The 22,736-nt window shown below is 40.7% G+C and overlaps 1 protein-coding gene and 1 pseudogene across 1 annotated transcript in view; one reads left to right on the top strand and one right to left on the bottom strand.

Annotated features, from left to right (window-relative positions):
• The window catches only part of ITPR1 (inositol 1,4,5-trisphosphate receptor type 1), a 321,115-nt gene that overhangs the window by 45,217 nt on the left and 253,162 nt on the right, over positions 1–22,736 (top strand). The gene's annotated exons all lie outside the window — the stretch shown is intronic.
• Positions 15,018–15,500, bottom strand: LOC147917094 (ATP synthase F(0) complex subunit g, mitochondrial pseudogene; annotated as a pseudogene).

Raw genomic sequence — 22,736 nt, forward strand, 5'->3', positions numbered from 1 at the left:
CTGTGGTTGAACTCAGGTCAGATTTCTTCCTCTGGATCAGTCAACTTAGGCTGAGGGGTTAGGGTTACCTGTGTTAACATGGAAGCTCTCAAGAAAATTATCTGGGCTACAGTCTGTTCCTAAAGGAAGAGATACTGGGCATACAATCCAACTGTCGGCTATGGTGGTAATCAGGGAATAAGGAATGATATTTGAGTCTGTTAGGAATGATTTTGACTGATAGTAAGAGAAAAAGCCACCTAACAATGATTTAAAACATAAGGACATTTGTCATTTACTTTATTAGAAATCCAGAGAAAGGCAGTAGCAGGTATAGTGAAGGACTCTAAAGTCCTTTTTGCTCCACATCCTCAGGGTATGGGCTTTTCTTTTTATGGTCTTGTCACCTCCAGGTTACAGAATGGCTCCTGTGGCACCAGGCATCCTGTTTGCATTCATGGCAAGAAAAAAGGATAGTGGGGGGCAGGGGGAAACATAGTGAGCTCTCCTCTCATTCCTATCCTTTTTATAAGGCAGCAAAAGCTTATCTTCATGCTCCCCAGGAGTCTACTTTTATATCATTATTAGATTAGGTCAGTATTAGATTCCATGCTTCCTCCTAGCTGCAAATAATTTGGGGAAAGTGACACTCTGTCTTTTCAGTCTCTATATTAGGAAACAGCCAGAGAGAGAGGTGTCGGAAATGGTTTGGGTAGACAACAGAGTTTCCATATTGTGGTATATTGATTGCACATAGAAATCCCCACATGATTTTCCTTCCATCTAATTTTTAGTGTCTTGGTGGTTGAAGAATGTTGGCTTTTATCAACAGTAAATAATGTATCTATCCATAAGAACAAGCATATTTTTTCCCAGTTGCAGTTAGCCATGAAAAGTCATCTTAAATGGATGCAAGCTACCATGCGTGTTCACCAGATGCCAGTATCCACTATTAATAGTATGACTATTAGTGAAAGCAGATTTAATTTTTGAGTAATAGCCACTTGATTTGTTTTATTGGGTTGCATATGAGAAGCATGCCCCAAGCTAATAATTTCTGCTTCTTGTTTGTAATTCCTTAGTTTGGCTAGATAAGTGGGGCTAGGTGAAGAAAAGCATTGCATACACATGACTGGGTTTCCATTGACCAAGTCTGGGAGTCATCCATCTCAGTCGGTTTGGAACAACACTACCAGTTTGCAAAGGGAAATGGATAGTCCTAGATTTTATCTTCATCTGTCATTTCTCTTATGTGATGGCTATGTCAGAGGGTCATTCTATGAGCTTGCCCTTAGGTGTGTTTTCATTGGAACAGCTTCTTAAGAACCAAAAGCTCACTTGCAGTATCCAAAACAGTTGACTAATAACTTTCATCCTCAAAAAGATTAAGCTTGAGAGAAAAACCTAAAATAAATTAGATGATCTATTTTATTTTATTATTTTTTTTTTTTTAAAGATTTTATTTATTTTATATTTTCCCTCCAAAGCTCCAGCAGATAGTTGTATGTCATAGCTGCACATCCTTCTAGTTGCGGCATGTGGGACTCGGCCTCAGGATGGACGGAGAAGTGGTGCCTCGATGCGCACCCGGGATCCGAACCCGGGCCGCCAGCATTGCAGCGCGCGCACTTAACCACCAAGCCACAGGGCCGGCCCAGATGATCTATTTTAAATTCAGTGCTTTTTCCCTTTTCATCCTAAGGGGGAGGTAGTTGTTCCTGGAAAGTGGTGGGGAAACCTTCCCTTTCTTATTTCTAGTACTTGTGTATGGAGGCTCCATATGATATAGTAAAGAATTTGGCTCTGGAAGCATCTCTGCTGAGTTCAAATCCTGGCTAGTGTGTGATGTTGGGCAAAGTTTTGAACTTTACTAGGTCTTGATTTGCTCACAAGTAAAATGGTAACAGCAACTTTAGAGGGCTTGGGGAACTAAAGGATGTAAGAAATGCTCTTAGGTCCATTGTAAGCCTGCAATTAATGCTCAACATTATGATGATGATGATATAAATTTTTTTACTTCTTTTTGAGTTATGCCTCTGAGTTGGAAAAGGAATTCTTCTTTTCTTCAGAAGGATCGAGTTGGAGAGCAGAAAGTGTCTTCTCAAGGCACCATAAGAAGACGTTAGGATTGCTGGTGCATTAGAGGGTGTGGATACTCAAACCTTTCATTTACCTTTATATCATTTGATCATCATCTCAACTCTGTGTAGGTGGTGGGTTATAATCATTTTCTGGTTGAGGGAAGATGACCTGATAGATTATGAAACTTGTGAAACCCCAAATTCTAGCAAAGGGTAGAACCAAGGCTTGAAGCTAAGCAGTAGCTACCTTGCCTCCTCTCCAGAAGTTCTTGCCTCAGAGCTCATGCATTGGCTTAAGCTCACTCTCTAACTGGTGTCCCTCTGTCCACTCAGTCGCACACGTGTGCTCTGCCTCAGCCCACAGAATCTGTATTACACTTTTTGTTGTTTCCTCTTAAACTTCATCTGCTTAAAAGGATTGTGGGTCTGTCTTAAGAGCTGGCAGATATTTATGGTGACTGAGGAATGAAGGAACATGGGGAATTTCCCCTGGTCTGGTTGGGATCTTAAAAAAAAGAGAGAGTGGGCAAATAATTGAATGGCAGAGAGGTAGTGTGATGCTTAAAACTCAATGAAATAAACCAAGTATTAGGAAAACTTGGGCTTTTTTCCCTTTTAAATTGTGGTGTGTGCTGCATTCTGCAGTAAATCTTGAGAGACCACCCTGGAGTAAGTGCTGTGTGAGGAAGTGTGGGCATGAGGAATAGGACAAGGGGACGAGAGGGCTGAACTTGAGGGTCCGGAAGGCAGCCCAGGTTTAGGAGCTGAAGGACTTGAGTCCCAGCCTTTGCTTTGTCCTTGACTAGTGATGTGACCTCCAGCAACGCTCTTGACCTCTCTGGCCCTTTGATTCTTCATCTGTGACATGAGTATGTTGGATAATGAAACCCAATGAAACTTTTATGGAGTCTCTATCGTATGCAAGGCCTGCGCTGGGCACAATTTGTATTACAGTTATGTTTACAACCTCTTAAATCACTCAGATCCCCTCTATGTCTCTGATTAATTTTAATTTTTTATGAAAGATTAGGTCTGACATTTTGTTCTTGCATCTCAGTTGTAAGAAGCACATAACAATCCCTCAAATTTATCACCCACACTTACTTTTATGAATAAATACCATATATGCATTTATTAAAACCATTTGGCTAAGAAGTTATAACAGTGTTTAAATTTATCCATAATGGAAAGCTTTAATATAAGCAATAAAAAGACTGATCTTCACTTGTCCCTTGTGTTATTGCTCCTGGATTCCCTACCTCCCTTTCCCCCTAGTTAACATGGATTTGTCTCGCTTAATTGTACCCTGGTCCAGTATAGCTTCAAAGGACTTTGGCATGTTGGCCAACAGGGTGACTTGGTGATGTCACAGACTTTGTAGTCTGAGTTGGGTTCAGATATTAGCTTTGCCATTTATTACATGTTAATGTCTGTGAAGCTCAGTTACTTTAGCTGTAAAATAATGTCCCCATCAAAAAGATGGTCTGTTATGCATCTTGTAGGCACACAGTAAATGTTAATTCTCAACTGTCTTCCTATCCAATTACACTTGGAGGCATAAATAACTTACCCACATCCAAGGAGTTGAGCCTCAAATGCACGAAAATCATCTTCCTCCCCGCAAAGCCTTACAGTGGTAGTGTGGTAGGTGGGATGTGAAATAGGATATGAGCTCGTTTCTTTGCAGGAGGACCTTAGATATCATTTAGATCATTTTATTTCACTCTATTAAATTAACATTTTCTTCTATACCCACTTACGAAACACAGCTACAAGATTGGCTCAGTCTGAGTACCTGCCTCTGACTAAGTCATCCTACTTCTTTTTTTCTCATGTTTTTCTCATGTTGAATTAAGACCCTCTCTTAACTCCAAGCACTGGTCAGGATTAGGTAGGGTCATTGGGTAAGCACTGGCCGAGAGGTTATTAGAAAACATCATTTTTTAGTTCCTCTAAATGGAGTCTGTTCCCAGCTCTGCTCAGGTTTGTTTCTAGTAGTGGATAAAGTTAATAAGACCTTAATCTGACTGTAAATGGAAAGACACTGCCAAGATTAAATTGCAGTTGAATTAAAACTAATGGAATTGAATTTGGTTAATTAATTGAGAATTACCTCTCTGTCAGTGTTCATCTTCAGTTTTTCACCTCTGATTGTGCTGCCATCAGACACCAAGTTTGGGTTGGTTACACAGTTGGATTTCCTTTTCCACAACATTTTCTAGCCATATTAACCAAGAACTTATAAATTAAAAAAGGGGAATGTGTGTGAAACTAGGACATTCTTGCCTTTCTAGTGAATACTCGGTCCTTTATTTCTCATTTCTCCAATGGCATTTAAGTTTAATGTAGTTCATCAAGTTTAGCAGCTGTTTAATTTCCTTCATGCAGAAAATAAATCTCAGCACCTTTTCCTGAAGCCCGTATGCCTCCTCATGAAATGTACAGGTAGCGATGAATGAACCCTTTGTCCTGTTGTAGTTGTGCCAGTGACCTCTTCTCACTGGTCACTTCAGTTCTTTCAAGGTGACATGAAAGACATTTTATTGAGGGGAGGAGGAGCAGGGAGTGTCTCACTCAAGTCATGAGTTTCATTTTGGGGCTAAATTTTGCGTCTAGCAGCTAAATGATCTTTTAATCTAAAAGAATTTCTTAGAACCCCACATTCTCTGTAAGTCAGAGAAACAAGTTTCACATAACTGTTTACATTTCACACTTGAAGTAAAACTGTTCTAATTCTCACCTAATCTGTAAACCTTATTAAGAAAATCTGGGTTAACTCGCCCTTCTCAGCAAAAAATGACTTCTTGAAACAGAAGGCCGATGTTCGTTCTCATGTTACTGAGGAATCGCTTTTCAGGAGAGCACGGCTTGTTTTTCTTCTTGGTCACAGACGGCAAGTAACACCAGACCACTCCTGGTTGTCAAGTTAGCAGAAAAAAAATCTTAGGCCCTCTTGATTTTCTAATTTTTAGAAATTATTAGTTAATAAGAGAATTATAACATGAAAATATTTAAAAAATACTATTCCAAATACTATTCCAAATTACAAATACTAATTTACTCTATAATAAATAGTTTAAATAAATATCATGCTTTGTTTTTCGTAATAGACAAATGCACTGACAGAACTATTTAGTAATCCTCCTTCCATATTTTATCACAAGAATATTTAAAATTGAAGTCACAGGTAACTTAAAGACTCACCAGGGCTGTTAAAAGCAGGGGAGCTTGAAATTTTTTTTCTCTTGCAAAAAACAAAAAGCAGACTTCCAAGTTTCTAAAATCCTGACAGCTTCACCGTGAATGAAGCATTCAAGTGCTTTGTTCATTTCTCATAAACATCTGTCGTGAAGTTTGAGGGTTTTTTTTTTTAACATGGAACATTTTAGAGTCTTTGAACAGATCTCCCCCCACACGTATTCTGCGTCTTCCATCTGAAAAGGACGGCTGCTGTACTCCCCACCAAGGGAGCAGTGAACTCCTCTGGGGCACACACAGGGATTCCTGATCTTGTGTTTTCATCGGTGGCCTCTGACTCTTTTTTCCCCCAAAACTATAACTTGCATTTCTGAGAAGTAGCAAATTGTCAGTGTTAGCTATTACTTTCTTTCTCTTTGCCGTTTCTTTGTGTTTTCTCCCGTGAGGTTGATTCTGGTCTCGTGAATGCCCCACACCATGCGAGCACTCGGAGGAAGGAAGTGGGAGAAAGAAAGGGACGTGGATATTTCTACCAACTGAAAAGCCAAGGGTGCTGGTTTTTTCCTTGCTCTCGAGAAAACAAAACAAGATTTTCTCCTTGAGACAGCCCTTCAATGCCCCTGTCTTCTCTGGAGGACTGTTCTTTGCTGATGAAATCAGTGTCTCCACTGTTTCCTGTGCTTTTCCATCTCTTCCTTTATAGTTATAACATTCACCTGTCATTGAATCTGCTAACAACTTGGCACATGCCAGAAAGAAAACTGTTCTTGGGGGTGTTGATTTCTTGCTACAAAAAATTCCCCAAGACCCCATAACTCTCTGAATAGGGCCATACTGGAGATTTCCAGTACCTGTGCCATTTAGACCCTGCTCCAAAGGGCCACTGCAAGCTCCCTCCATACAGTAGGAACACTACAGGTGCAGATGTCCCAAGCACAAGTGAAGGCAAAAGGGCGCTGACATGTCTCCCACCAGAATGCTCAGTGACCGTCTAACCCACTGACTCGCCGGCATCTACCTGATGGGGTTGTGGCGATGATTTTATTGGCTGCTTCATAGAAATCGTTTAGCACCTTGTACATAATAAATGATTACAAACTATCGTTTTCCTTGTGCCTGGCACATAATAAATGTTCGTAAACTGTTAAAAGAAAAAAAAATTCCTTGAGTGCGTAATTGGACCGGTTGTCTTTAAGTTAGATTTCATCCATGATACAAGTGACATGCTTTGCCAACATGGGCTTGAAGAAGTAAATACGAAACACTGATTTGTTGAAGATTAAGATGACTCTGCTAGGAACCAAAATGGCTGGAGAAGAGGATGACTGAGAATAGAAGAGTGATGTCTGGCTTTGTGTTTGCATCGTACGTGGAGCTGTTTCTCCACGGCGTGGAGCTGCATAGAGAAGACAGAAGTGCTCGTGTGTATGTGTGTAAGGGGGTGGCGACTTGGAAGAGAAGATGCCAGCTGTGGCTTCTCACAGCGTAGGTTTGGAGGCCAAGGACGGGCCTGCAGGGAAGTACGTCTTCTACAACATGTGTTTTGTTGGTTTTGTTCTGGTCTTGGTCTGCACGTAACAACAGCAACAAAAAGAGACCAGCTGGAGTCTAGAAGGGAAAAGTAACGAGAATAGGGAGAGTGTTAGAATTGCCCCAGCATCACTGTATTTATGGGATGAACTCTTATTGGTTGGTGCTGAGATTGAGAGATGTGAAATCATGGAACAATTCAGAAATGATTCTTTAGAAAAACAGTCTTCTGATAGCTTCAGCATACAGGCCTTTTTATGTGAACGGATCTTTCTAACGCTCAGCGTTGCCCAGAAATGCCTGTGCTTCTTATCTACAGAGTTTATTCCATGTCTTAATTATAAAGGGTTGAGTAGATGTTTCAGGGTTGACATTGGTCCTTCTCGGGAAACAAGGTCGTAACAGAGCTAGCCCCTGGCCTTGGCCAGTGCTTTAGCACTCATTTAATAAGTATTTCACAAATTCTTGCTATATTTACAATATGTACTAATAGTAGTGGCGTAGAGACAAAGATAACATTTCCATGTGCAGTGCTCTTATCAGTTTCTAAAGGCTTCTCTTATACCAATGAGGAGTTTGAAAATCAGAGAGGATTTTGAAGATGAGGAATTTGAAAATCAGAGAGGTCAGGCCAAGGTTATATTGCTGGTAAGGCAAAGAGCTATAGCTGCAACTAACCTTATCTTGTTCTTTTTCTCTGCTTTCTAAGATTTGGTCTCTACTCTCAACCAACTTTACTTTTAATAGAAAAGATAATTTGGTTGACTCCAATGAACATTTACTAAGTACATTCTGGAAGTACTATGTTGAAACAGACTTGCCTTTAATCTGGGTCTCAAGATAGCAGAAGTAATCCTATTTGTATTTTTATCTGTTCCGTTAAGGTGCTTATCACAATTTTAATGAAGAAATTGTTGGGGTAATGATTTATTCTTTGTTTACCTCCCCTGATAGACTATGGGCAGGGACTGTATCTTTCTTGTTGACCCAGCAGCATCCTCAACACAGGATGACGTATCTCTCACAAAACAGGCCCTCAACAAAAGCTTGTTGAATGAACACACTATACAGGATAGGGTAGGTGTGACTTTAGGGGTATATAAAGTGTTATGGGAACATAGATGAAGTGTTGTTGGGGAAGGGGTTGCTGAGAAGAGTAGGGAAACCTATAGAGAAGACATGTTAAGCTGGGCCCGGAAGAATGGCTGGGAGTTAGAGATGAATGCGCCGAGAGGGGTCGGGGTAGAGGGGCATACTTATGCAGTGACTTACAGGACCAAAGCTAGAGATGGGCAGAGTCCAGAGGGATCTTTTTTGACCTGGTATGTGAAGTTAAGGCTGAAGTGGTAGATTGGTGCCAGAATTTGAAGCCCTTGATTGACTAAATAAGACATTTGGATTTTGTTCATATTACTATTACTAACTTTAAAAAAGAACATTTATTAGTCTCTTGCTACACTGAATTCATTATATCCATTACCTTTTTTAGCTGTTAGGTCAGTCTCGTGAGGTATCTTACAGATCAAAAAACTGACGCCCAGAGAGTTTAAGTAACTTGCCTCAAATCACACAGTCATTGTCTTCGTCTGTTCAGGCTGCTATAACAACAATACCATAGACTGGATAGCTTTTAAACAAAAGAAATTTATTTCTCACAGTTCTAGAGTCTGAGAAGTCCAAGATCAGGGCACCAGCAGACTCAGTATCTGGTGTGAGCTTGCTTTCTGGTTCATTGATGGCACCTTCTAGCTGTTCCTCACGTGGTGGAAGGGACGAGCTCTCTCAAGTCTCTTTTATAAGGGCACTAATCCCATTCATGAGGGCTCCACTCTCATGACCAAATCACTTCCTAAAGGCCCCACCTCCTAATACTATCATGTTGGGCATTAGGTTGCACCATATAATTTTGGGAGGACACAAACATTCAGACCATAGTAGTCAGTGAGCAGCAGAGGTAGTGATAATTCTGTTCTCTCCCACTGAAATCTGTGAGCCTAGCATTTCTCTGTGAAGGTGGCAGTGACATGTCATTCTTTATATTGTCAGAAATGAGCACAATGCTTGGCACATTATAGGTGTTCCAGGGTTTGAGAGAATGAATTTTGGCCCAGTCACAGATATAATCAGTGCTTTCCTTTAGGAAGATTAGTCTGGTAATAGTATGTATTGGCTGAGTTAATAGATATTGTTTTTCTGGCATGAATATATTGAATTAATATTTTTGATGCTTGCTGTGTGCCAGGCACTGTCATAGGTGCTGGGGACCTATGGTGGGCTCAATGGTGGGTTGGGCTGGAGTGGGAGAGGTTGTAGGGAGGCAAGTAAGGCCAGGTGGGAAGGAGTGAGGGTTGCAGGTCTCTGCAATGAGAGAGGATGGGTGGAGGATGGGTGGTAAATGAGATTGAGGACTCAGGTTCTGGTTCACTCAGCGGTGAGCAAGAATCATGATGGATGTCAGTGACAGAAAGTGTCTCTCTCAGTGGTCATTGGGTAGAAGATGGGACCGTGACCCTGATGTTAAAACAGCAGTTTCTTCTCTTCCTGCTTATGGGTAAATTAATTGGGTTACATATGTCTATGAATGATGGTATAAATATATTTCTGATGACAATCCAGAGAAAAAGCAAAAATGGCAATGAAGGAACTGTTGCTCATATATCAATTGAGAAAGCAACCCTCTTTGGTAGGAACACATGGCACCAATGAGGGGGCTGGGAGTGAAGAGAGATTTTGTTACTGAGAGCATGATCTGGGGATGGAAGTGTACCCACGCGGAATGTTTCCCATCTGGCATGGGCTGTGCTTTTGAAACAATGCACCCTGTTCCATAGGGTTTCTAATAAATACTGAACAGGATGGAGTATTGGAGAATGCAGTGTTTTTATTTAGAGAAAGCACCAGAATCCCGTAATCAAAGTCAGAGTATTTAGGGGATTAGAATTGATTAGAGGGATTACTGAATCCAGTCATCTCAAACTCTTCTGTCTTTTAAGATGAGGAAACTATCCTTGGGTGTTTTCTGAGTTGTATAAGCTATCCAAGGTGGTACAGCTGGTTATTATACAGACAGGACCAGAACCTAGGTCTTCAGAGGTAACTGATAATTTTTTTTTTTTTTTAAGATTTTATTTATTTATTTTTCCCCCAAAGCCCCAATACATAGTTGTCTGTCATAGCTGCACATCCTTCTAGTTGCTGCATGTGGGACGCGGCCTCAGCATGGCTGGAGGAGTGGTGCCTCGGTGCGCACCCGGGATCCGAACCCGGGCCGCCGGCAGCGGAGCGCACGCACTTAACCACTAAGCCAGGGGGCCGGCCCGTAACTGATAATTTTTAGCACTTGGGTGTGTATCTTTCCAGGATGTTTCCTATTCATTTGAAGGCATATAGATGTATATAAAAATGTACATTTTTATGAGTTTTCTTAAACGTCTAATTCTTCTTCTACAGCTTGGCTTTTTTTTTCCACCTAGCAGTACTTCTTTAAACCATGTTTTTTTGAAGTTAGTGCCTAGTTCTTTTCAGTTGTTGAGATTATTCCAGGGTATGGAATTGCCAGAGTATAAATAGCCATTCTCTGAATGATAAACATATAAGCTGTTTAATTATTTATTTTTTTGCTATCCTGAAAAATACAGTTGTCCCTCAGTATCCTCAGGGAATTGGTTCCTGGACCCCTGTGGTTGCCAGAATCCACAGATGCTCAAGTCCCTTATGTAAAATGGCATATTATTTGCATATAACCTATGCACATCCTCAAATATACTTAAAATCATCTCTGGATTACTTATAATACCTAACACAATGTAAGCGCTATGTAAGTAGTTGTTATACTGTATTATTTAAGGAATAATGACAAGAAAAATAGCCTGTACGTGTTCAGTACAGATGCAGCCACCTTCCGATCCGCAGTTGGTTGAGTCCCCAGATGCGGGACCCGTGAACATGGAGGGCTAACTGTACTGCAATTTATTAATCAAAAATTCATACAGCCCCTACTTTGTGCCAGATGCTGTGCCAATATTAACTAATTTAAATCTTGTAACAGTCTAATGAGGCTTATCTGTCTTACAGATGAAGAAACTGAGACCGGAAAGAAGTTAAATAATTTACTTAATGCCACGTGGCTTGAAGCTGGATTTGAATGCAGCAGTCCAGCTCCAGAGCCTGTGTTCTTTGACTGTTCAGTAGAGCCTCCATTTGATGAAATGTTTTGGCTAAAGCGTTGATTGGACTTCTAAATAGTCATCTGTGGCTTTCTAACTTAAAAAAAAAAAATTATGTTCCTGTAGCATTTGGAATTAAGCTTACAAAGTAGAGTATTCTGTTTGAAGTTTCCTTTTCCTTCAGATGATTTTTTGCAGATTTGGTATTTTTTTCCCTCTATCAAAGTTACAGTGTTAGGGATATGACTCAGAAGCCCAGGTGAGGGTAGGGGTGTTCCAGTTATTCTAAGTGTAAACGTAAATCATGGGTTTCATGTGGATGCATACCTCACTTCTATAAAAATGCAATTATTTCAGCATTCATTGTAAATTCACTGATGTTCATAAATTTATGGCAAAAATCCATCGAGTTTTAAAGTAAGTTTGATTATAACCACATAAGCTGCTCCCCCCTCCCCCGCCACCTCCTTTCTTATAAGAACGTTTTCTGCCCACTCTGAATAAGTTTATAAAAGAGTTTGGACAGTCCTCAAACCAGTCAACTTCTTAATTCAGTTTAAAAATTGGGAAAATATGCTTTGGAATAGATATTCTGAGTGCGAGTTTCTTCTATCGTCTGACAAGTTTAGTATGGGTAAAACATAGGAGGAAGAAATCCTAATTGGAAAAAAGCCATCCAGTAGAATGCCTGATATGATGAAGAGTTTGAAGAAAGTTGAGGATATACTAAAGGCAATTAGTGCAAGAAAAAAAAAAAGCAATTAGAAACTCTAGGAAAAACTAAAACTGAATTAAAAAGGAAATGTATTCATATTACATTTTTTGCTATGCTTTGAACAATATTTACATGGTCCTAATAATATAAACACAGAATCAGTTTACAGACAAAGCAAGAAGTTCATGGTTATGAAACAATATTGCTCATCAACTTTGATGATGTAAAAGTAAAGTTATATAAAGTAGATGGTAAGAGATGGAAAGATGTGGAAAGGTAAAGGAGGAGCACATTAATCTCAAAGTTGGGCAGTTAAGAGCTATTGTAGGTGATGCAACAGAAATTAAAAGGGACTACATTTTTTTTTTTTTTTTTTTTTTTTTAAAGATTTTATTTATTTTATTTTTTCCCCCCAAAGCCCCAGCGGATAGCCATGTGTCGTAGCTGCACATCCTTCTAGTTGCTGCATGTGGGACTCGGCCTCAGGACGAACGGAGAAGTGGTGCCTCGATGCGCACCCGGGATCCGAACCCGGGCCGCCAGCATCGCAGCGCGCACACTTAACCACCAAGCCACAGGGCCGGCCCGGGACTACATTTTTTAAAATAAAAAGTTAAAAAATATATGGGCCAGGAAAGAGCAAAATAATCTTTTTAAAAGAGGAAAATAACTACTAAGAAATAACAAAGAAAAGTGTTAAGAGCGTGTCTTCTCTGGAGAGGCATTCAGGGAAAGCGTCTTCTGGTGCAGGACAAGGGAATGTTGCTTTTCATTTTAAGCTAATTTGATTTTAAAAACCTTTTTTCCAATGGGAATTTCCAAGTTCGAAAAAATAGACAAGTGAAGCCCTACGGACCTATCTACCAGACTCAACAACACTCCACATTTTACCATTTTTGTTTCATCTATTTTTTTTTTCTAGTGTGCTTAAAATATCATGCCATTTCACCTCTGAATACTTTCAAATGCATCTCAAAATAAAAAACACATCTTCTTACATAACCGTAATACTATTATCACACCTAATAAAACTAATAATTCCTATCATTACCATATTGAATTTTCTCTGATTATCTGAAAAAAAATTTTAATAGTTAATATGTTCAAATGAGGTTCCAAATAAGGCCCCCTCTTATTTATGGGCATTATGTCTCTTTAATTTCTTTCTTTTTTTTTTTGTGAGGAAGATCAGCCCTGAGCTAACATCCATGCCAATCCTCCTCTTTTTTTTTGCTGAGGAAGACTGGCCCTGAGCTAACATCTATTGCCAGTCCTCCTCCTTTTTTTCCCCTTTTTTCTCCCCAAAGCCCCAGTAGATAGTTGTATGTCATAGTTGCACATCCTTCTAGTTGCTGTATGTGGGACACCGCCTCAGCATGGCTGGATAAGCGGCGCATCAGCGCGCGCCCAGGATCCGAACCTGGGCCACCAGCAGCAGAGCACGCGCACCCAACGGCTAAGCCACAGGGCCAGCCCCTCTTTAATTTCTTTTAATCTATAATAGTCCCCATTTTTGTCATGCCATTGACTTACTGAACAATATGTGTATTAAAAATATGTGCTTGTATTAATTTGATTAAAAAATTTAAGAAGTTAAAAAGTACAGATGACTTTATATTTCTTTTTTTTTCTTTTTTAATAATTTTATTTATTTATTTATTTTTCCCCCAAAGCCCCAGTAGATAGTTGTATGTCATAGCTGCACATCCTTCTAGTTGCTGTATGTGGGATGTGGCCTCAGCATGGCTGGAGAAGCGGTGCGTCGGTGCGCACCCAGCATCTGAACACGGGCCGCCAGCAGCAGAGCGCGCACACTTAACCGCTAAGCCATGGGGCCGGCCCCTGACTTTATATTTCTTTAAAAGCCTTATCTTTCTTTTAAAGGCTTAACTTTATATTTTATTAAAAATTCCTTTTTAATGCCTAAGTTTAAACTTCACTAATGCAGGAGCATTTATTTATCAACTATTTTGGGCAGGATTCTTTGCATACAAAGGTAAATAAGAGTAATTGTTCTCCTCAAGGATTTTTCAGTTTAGTCCTAGAGGGCAGTTTGTGGGCATCCCTGCTGAGGCATTTTGCCATGTGTAATTGTAATTATTATTATTATTTTTTTGGTGAGGAAGATTAGCCCTGAGCTAACATCTGTTGTCAGTCCTTCTCTTTTTTGCTGAGGAAGATTGGCCCTGTGCTGACATCCGTGCCCATCTTCCTCTACTTCACATGTGGGATGCCTGCCACAGCATGGCTTGATAAGCATTGCATATGTCCACACCCAGGATCTGAACCTGTGAACCCCAGGCCACTGAAGCAGGGCACACGAACTTAACCACTATGCCACTGTGCCGGCCCCTGTAATTATTTTTTTAAGCTAACAGTTAATAGATCTCTTATTAGGTGCCAGACACTAAGTGCTTTTTTATTTTTATTTTTTTTTTAGGAAGATTGGCCCTGTGCTAACATTTGTTGCCAGTCTTCCTCTTTTTCTCTTTTTTCTCCCCAAAGCCCCAGTACATACTTGTATATCCTAGTTGTAGGTCCTTCTAGTTCTTCTATGTGGGATGCCACCTCAGCATGGCTTGATGAGTGGTGAGTAGGTCTGCGCCCAGAATCCAAACCAGTGAACCCTGGGCTGCCGAAGCGGAACACGTGAACTTAATAGCTACAGCACCCGGCCGGCCCCTAAGTGTTTTAAATGTATTATTTTATTTAATCTTTACCATGCCCCATGGGAAAATCCCCAGTGTACAGACAAGGAAACTGAGACCCTAGGAGATAAAGTAACTTTGTGTAGGGTCAGTTAGGAAGTGACTCAGCCAGTGTATATATGAACAAGGTCTTTCTGACGCTGGACCCTGAGCTCTCAATCACTAAACCATATAGGGCCTCCACATTTTGACATGTGAGTCATCCCTCCTAACAGGCAGCATTGTGTACTGCTTCAAAGTATGGACTCTGGAGCCAGACTGCCTGTTTTCAATCTTGGCTCTGACACTTAATAGCTCTGTGACCTTGGGTAAGTTACTTAATCTTTCTGTGTCTCTGTTTCTCCATCTGTAAAATGAGGATAATAGTCCTGCCTCGTAGGTTGTTATGAGGGTTAAATGACTTCCTATTTGTAAAGACCTTGGAATAGCACCTGGCACATACCTAAATAAAAAAATATTTAAATAACTGCAGCCTGGAAACTCTGTGCCTGGCATATATGTGGATGGACGGATGGATGACGAATGGACAGATGGACAAATAAGAAAAAGGAGAAGCAAGTTGTAGGCTATTGTTCCTTGTCTTTCATCAGTGAAGGGAAATGCCTTTATGTAATAGGATTCCCCTTCATGTCCTATAACATTTTTTTTTTTTTTTTGACACAATATCTTTATTTTATTCAAATACCAGTCTGATCACACATGGTCCAACAACACTCAAATAATAAACCAAATATAAACAGATGTTAAAGATTGGTCTTCAAACATTATAGCCAATGATGCCACGCTTGCCTATGATCTCGCCAACATAAAACCACATCCACACCTCAGTGGCCACCAAACCATTCAGCAGAGCTTCCTTAACTGTGAGCTGTTTGAAGCTACCAGTTTGAGCACTATTGACTATTTTTTTCAAACTCTGAATAGCTGTGGGGATCTCAGCAGGGGTTGGAGGAACCAGCTCAACTTTGGCATAGTGCCAAAACGTGGCCAATCGAGGCTTCGAATAAGTCACAGCAGCGTTCACCAGCGCCGGGGCCTTCTCTGCCAGGTTGCAGACAAACTGGGCCATGATTCTAGGACAGACAGCCCGCGGCTTCGAACGGCAGGCTGAATGTCACCCCCCGGAAGGCTCCTATAACATTTTGTTGGTAGATTTCTTGATGCTTAATGTTCGTATCAACTTTCTGACCATTCCTTTTTGATTTCTTTCTCACTTCTTTCTTCAAACCATATGAATAGTCAGGAATCATAAAAGGTGACTCTCATGTTAAGCTTTCTGTGGAAGGAGAGAGAACCAGGTTTGGGCTTTCCTCTCAAGGAGAAAGAAAAAATGTTAGTCACATTACTGCATTGGAAAATCTCACAGGGTTCTGGAGGAACAAATTAACTTTAGTGCTGGGGTAGTAGATGTAGTAACTTAGCCTCTGCCATGTAATCTGTCCCCAAGTTTTCATGAAGGGCAGTGGAGGTGGCAGTGGATTATGATAATGTGACTGAGTAGTTAATGATGGCTCCAGAACTCTTTGCTTGGTTTGACTGACTTCTTTTTTTAACCTTTTGAACTTTCCTAAAACATAATTGCTTATAATCTAGGAGGCTAGAGCAACTTGGAGACCAGTGAATTGCTTCCAGGATGGCACTTTGCTGTTTTGAGGATCCTGGCTGATATGACTTTAGGTCCTGTATTGATTCTGCCAGAGGTGTACATGGAATGAGGTGGGGAATCTTTTTTTTTTTTTTTTTTTTTTTTTTTGTGTTTTAATTCTGTAGTGTGAGTTTTTTTTTTTTTTTTTTTTTTTTTGTGAGGAGATCAGCCCTGTGCTAACATCCGCCAATCCTCCTCTTTTTTTGCTGAGGAAGACGGCCCTGGGCTAACATCTGTGCCCATCTTCCTCCACTTTATATGGGACGCCGCCACAGCATGGCTTGCCAAGCAGTGCGTCAGTGCACGCCCGGGATCCGAGCCAGCGAACCCCGGGCCGCCGCAGCGGAGCGCGCGCACTTAACCGCTTGCGCCACCGGGCCGGCCCCGAGGTGGGGAATCTTAAATTAAATGCTTCCTGATCCATTTTCAGCAACTGACCTGGTTGGTTGTGATTTGCTGATTACTCTTGTGTAATGCGTGTTAGTAAATACCAAGTAGTTTTGGGTAAGTAGTCTCAGATGAAAGGAGATGATCTGATTGGCCTAGTACCTGATTCTTCTTGTAGTTGGTTATGATGTGAGTGAAATTCCTTCTTAACAAAAGCAACAACTGCCTTAATTGAGAGGGATGACGTTGAATTTCCCACTGTCTACCTTGATTCTCTGAATAACATATGACCAGTTCTAGTGACCATAATGATAATGTAACTGACTGGTTAACGTTCACTCCAGAAATCCTAGCTTGGTTTGACTGTATTTTTTTTTTTAACCCTTTGAACTTTGCTAATACATAATTGTTTACAACCAAAACTCATTAAAATACATTTCTAGGTTCAATCTTATGGACTTTTTTGAGTCCGGTGTGATACACTGACCAAAAGGAAAAAAAAATGGAGACAATAAGAAAGAATGTATATCGTTAATTTTATCACTAATTTTTGAATCTGGAATGGATTTTGCACAGCATTACATTTGCCTTGGGACTTCTTTGTTTTTTTTTTAATTCACAGCATTGGCTTGTAATACTGATGGTTTAGTCTGAATAACTTAAAGATTTTTTATTTTTTTTGTGTGTGGGATAAAAGAACATGAGTAATAGATCTACCAATAACTATTTTAAAATATAAGCAGATGTTTGTTTTGCTATAAAGGTCACATTCAGGATTCAGAGCTCGTGACTATTAGCATGGCTATTTTTCTCAAGGGAATGATTTAGACAAGTTGAATTGACGAACTCTTAGGTCACTGACATTCATTCAACTTGGTTTTTAATGCTTGTTTACTTTCTGAACATGTCAGAGATTGGAATTTAGATACATCTTATCAAAATATCTTGATATTCTAAAAAATTCTTAATTCCTGTTTTTTTAATAAGAAAAATTGTTAGATTGAAATGTTAAGCTACAACAGGTAGCTTTGCATTTTGGATTGTAACAGTCCTCAGTTTTATTAAAAGCTTGTCTTGTGGTAACCATAATTTTTTTTCTTTTACTGATAGTGTGTGAAAAAAGTACTGAGTGGGTGTAGCAGTTGGACTAATTGTTTAAACGGAGATTACTTAGGGAAGGATATCTGACATGTTTATATTACATTGAGCAAATTGTTTATAGTAGGGATCATTTAAATATGCGTTACCAATATCTTAGGTTTTAGATTTGCCAACTCTGCATGTTGAGACTTTCCAGAATCTTGTCTTTGCACCAGCTAGTGCAATTGAATAACCTCCCTTGAATAAACTTCGGGACTTTGCACCTAGCTGAAAATAGCTCACCTTTGAAGGTGGTACTCATTTATTCATTCAAAAAAAAAAACATTGCCTGCAATGCACTATGCACTGTGCTCAGCACTGGAAATACGGTACTGAATGAGACAAATGAAGTCTCTGCTCTCATGGAACTTTTATTCTAGTGGGGAAGACAGACACTAAGCAAGTAAACAATAAATAATAAACAAGGTGCATCAGAGAGTGATAAACGCGGTGAAGAGTATAAAATAAAGTGATAGGATGCAGTGTGACTGAGGTGGAGTGCTGTGGCCAGAATAAAATAGGGTGGTGAGAGAATCTTCTAGGGAAGGTATGGGTCGATACAAGTCTGTAAGGAGCCAGCCATGTGAGCCTGTGGGAGATGGTGTGCCAGGCACCAGGAACACCAAAGGTAAAAGTCGTGATGTGGGTGGGTGGAGTGTTGGAGAAATAGGAAGAAAGCTGGATGGCAGGGGGCCCATCAACATGTCCTAACCGTTCCCACTATATATGGGGCGGTCAAGACCACGTGAGGAGTAATTTGGCCTTTCATGGATATTGAGAAGTGTTATGTAAATTGGGTTTTGATAAGCCATGCGAAGTTGAGGTGACAAGAGTTCGATTTCCTACCAAATTGCAGGAGCGCTGTCCCCAGTTCCCTATGGGGTGGGTTTCCAGCGCTCCCTTTCCTGTTTTGCTTACTCTTTCTTTGACCAGGAGAGGAGACCATGCTGGGTTTACTCATTCAGGATGTTTTGGGTGTCTATGAATTGACAGACCAATATCCTTGCATTTGGAATTTGGTTCGTGGTTGTTTATTAAACAAAATTGACGTTATTTAGAAGCTATATTAGTTTGCTAGGGCTGCCATAACAAAGCACCACAAAGCAGGGGGCTTAAACAGCAGAAATTTATTGTCTCACCTAAATTAAGGTATTGGCAGCCTTCTGAAAGCACGAGGAAGAATCTTTCCCCAGCGTCTGTCTCCTAGCTTCTAGTGATTTGCTGGCAATCTTTGGTGTTCCTTGACTTCTGCTGCATCACCCTGATCTCTGCTTCATCTTCACATGGTGTTCTCCACATGTGTGTCTGTGTCCAAATATCCCCTTTTAGTAAGGCACCAGTCATGTTGGATTAGGGGTCCACCCTATTCCAGTATGACTTCATCTTAACTGATTACATCTGCAATGACCCTGTTTCCAAGTAAGGTCCCATCAGAGGTACTGGGGGGTAGGACTTCAACATATGAATTTTGAAGGGGCCTGATTCAATCCATAACAGAGGTGTATATAATTTAGCTAAATTAATTCCACAAATAGAAACATGGACAATGCCTGCAAATTTCCTGAAGTTGTTAACCCATTTTTCAGCTCAGGTACTTGGAAGCCATGGCCCCTTTTCCAGATTATAACAACTAGTGTTTATTGAGTGCTCAGCAGGCACTAGGCTCCTCTGTGCTGAGATCCTGACAGGTGTTACCCTGTTGGATCGTTATAAGCACGCTCTGGAGATGGTTCTCTAATCAACCTCACTTACAGTGAGGGAACTGAGGCTTAATTCTATAGGGAACCTTTGGCCTTGTCACCACATCAGCTCTAGTTTCAGCACTATTTTTCGTATTGATTTTAAACTGCTAGACTTGGTGGAGTACGAGGAGCCTTCCATAACCACTAACAGCACCTCCAGGTAAAAGGAGTTTCTTATTGTTGGGTAGTGTCTTATCTTCCAAATTCCCCTCCCTGGCCATTTAATGCCTCCCTTGGCCTTTATCCTTGAAAGATCTTATGTCATTGTGTAGCAGTACTGTGAAGATTAATTAGTTAATATTTGTGAAGCACTTTGAAGATGAAAAGCTCATGGACACTAAGTAAAATTAAATTTTGTCCCCTGGCACCAAGAAATAAACAGCTTTTTCTTTCCTGCTTGGGGTCAGAAGCTCCCCTTAGCATGCAGGAGAGCGTGTCCTCGCAGGGAGCAGGCTGTATTGATTATCCACCCAAGGGGAAGGTCTGAATGGTTACCACTTCTCTTTTAACCTAGATTGGATTCTGCAAACTACTGAACAGTTGATTCTTTGCTAAATAGAAATGTGATTGATAGTGAAACAGGTTTTAAATTTTAACTTCTAGAGAATTAAATTGAGTGCAACTCCAGAAATTTGGAGGTGAATGTCAAAGTAGTTTGAAAAGTGATTCTGATGTTTGACTAAGTATATTCACACCAGAAGTGATAGTGATGTTTCAGAACATTAGAGTTCAGTTGTTTCCTTGTCCTTTTCATTTGTTACCATTTTGGCCTAAGGTTTCTGCCAGAAAGTTCAGATGTCTCATTCTTAATGAATCTGAGCGGCATAATATTGGCTCTGTCTTACCCATGGCTCTTCCTGGTAGCCAAATCCCCATACAATGAGCTGTAACATATCATTAAGTGAACTTCATAAAAGTGTATTGGAGATGGGGGAGAAGATAAATTCACAGGACAAATAAACGTAAAAATCATGACTTGTAGGAATTTGTAAGCCAAATTGGAGACTGAATCTTGGATTTTTAAAAGACTATTTTTTCCTTCGTCTCTTGGATAGATCTTCTAAGCACTGCCCTCAACTCATGAGTTTAAGAATTGTTTTTCAAAAGGACACTTTCTTTAATGAACCCTGACTATATATATGGGCAATGTTTTGTTGCACGTGAGTTGTTTTCCCAGAATATATTGACTTCCAATCTCCCCTATGAACAAGCCTCTGTTGAATTCAACTTCTAGAACCTCAGCTCTGAATAAACAGGTAGGATAAGGAATAGGTGACTCAGTTCAGCCAAGAATGAGGCCAGGTAAGCTCAGAGTTTAGAGCCAGGTCAGATTTGGGAGTGGAGAGAAATAGCCAGCAGTGTTTGGCCCAAGAGACAGACAGACAAAATACTCACACACTGCAAAAGGAGAGGTGTTTTCCAAGTTCTTAACCTTCTGAACACAATACAGATGCCTCCTCCTTGCCCTCCCTGCATTGTTCCACCTGTCTAACCCGTGTGACTCTGCACAATAACCAACCCTGCCCTGGGCCTTGGCCACTACTAGATATTCTCCTGGCACCAAGAGTAATCGAGACCAGTTTTCTGTGTCTTAATTTCTCCTCAGGAGAGTTGAGTGTGTCTTAGGTTCCCTTCCTTTCCTCTGCCTTCCTCTGTTCCCAGTTTAGGTAATCCTCCCTTCCTGTCTCTCTCCTAGTGTGTGTCTTGAGAGTAATATGGTGAAAGTTAAGACTGCCTCAGTTTGAATCCTGGCTCTGCCGCTGACAACCTGTATGACCTTGGGAAAGTTATTTAGCCTCTCTTTGCCTCAGTTTCCTCATCAGTAAAATGGGGATTATTAATTATTAATAATACCTATTTGATCACAATGTTTTGAGGAAAACAAACTTTTTTTCCTCATTTCCAGACATTTTTAGGGTGTGGCCTATAATTTGTTCAGTTAGTGCTAATTGAAGAGGAAGTGAATTTTCCTCTTGATCCCCTTCAATTCTTACCTAGGTAACATTGAACAATTGTTATCTATTTTTCTTTAGTTCTTCCTCTTTCTTATTTGTTCTTATAGCACTAGTGATAAGGAGAAAAGGCCTAATTGCTGATAGATCAATTCCTTGTTGAATTCTTGTAATGCTCCAGGTTGGAGGTGAAAAGATAAAGCGAAAGAAGATAAATTCTCTTTTCCTTGAACTTCAAGTGTAGTGGGAGAGGAGATATGCCAACAAGGGATTATAGTGTAGTGTAGAAGGTGCTAGACCCCAAGTACAAACTAAGATTAGAGATAGGACAAAGGAAGACAATAGTCAACTATGTGGAGTAGGCTTGGGGGCAAGGGTTGATCATGGAAGGCTTCACAGAGGAGGTGACATTTGAACTAATTCTTTTTTTTTTTTTTTTCTGAGGAAGGTTAGCCCTGAGCTAACATCTGTTGCCAATCCTCCTCTTCTTGCTGAGGAAGCTTGGCCCTGGGCTAACATTCGTGCCCATCTTCTTCTACTTGATATGGGACGCCGCCACAGCATGGCTTGACAAGCCGTGCGTCAGTCCATACCCGGGGATCCGAACCCGCGATCCCCGGGCCGCTGAAGCAGAGTGTGTGCACTTAACCACTGCACCACCGGGCCAGCCCCTTGAACTAATTCTTAAAGGATGACGAGGCATTTTCCAGGCACACAAGATAGGAAGAAGAATTCCGGAAAGAAATAACCTCCCATGTGAAAGAATGGAGATACAAACAGCATTGGGAGGACTGTGCAAGGAGTTCACCATGGCCAGAGGGAGGGTTGAGGGGTCATGCTGCAAGGGAAGGTGAGGCTAGATGAACAGAGACCCAAGTCATGGAGAGTCTTGTAGGCAATGAAGCAGCTTTGATTTTACGTTTAGAAAGTGGTGCCATTGAAGGGCTCTAGCGGAGGAATGAGTCTGGTATATTTGCATTTTAGGAGGACAGCTCTGCTAGCATTGCGGATAAGATGTGTTGTGTGGAGAGGGGGTGATTTAGAAAGCCAAAGATCAGTTATTCTCCAGTATGGGTGAGAGATGGCAAGGAACCTGGGCTGTGGGGATGGAGAGGAGAGAAATCTAAGAAGTACTTTGAAAGGACTTAGTATCTGATTGGATATGAGTGCTGGTGGAGAGGGAGGCTCTGGGAACATTCCCCAGGTTTCTGCCTTGGGAGCTTGCTGGAATGGTGGTGCAGTTAACCATGATAGGTAGTACAGGAGGAGAAGGTGAAGTGGTGCTGAGTTCAGTTTAGGGTTTGTTCAGTGTCCACTAGGCAGTTGGAAGAAAGGGTCCAGGAGTGAGATGTGGCTAAAGTTAGATACATGTTTAGAAGTCAGTAGCGGGTAGATGGCAGTTGAAAACTGTGGGACTGGATGAGATGGCAAAGAAAAAAGGGCAAAAGAGTAAAGGCTGGAAATTCAAGAAACACCAGCATTTGAGGGACAAG

The sequence above is a fragment of the Ceratotherium simum genome, chromosome 5 (genome assembly GCF_057802395.1).
Source record: "Ceratotherium simum simum isolate JZ-2026a chromosome 5, ASM5780239v1, whole genome shotgun sequence".
Classification (NCBI taxonomy): Eukaryota; Metazoa; Chordata; class Mammalia; order Perissodactyla; family Rhinocerotidae; genus Ceratotherium; species Ceratotherium simum.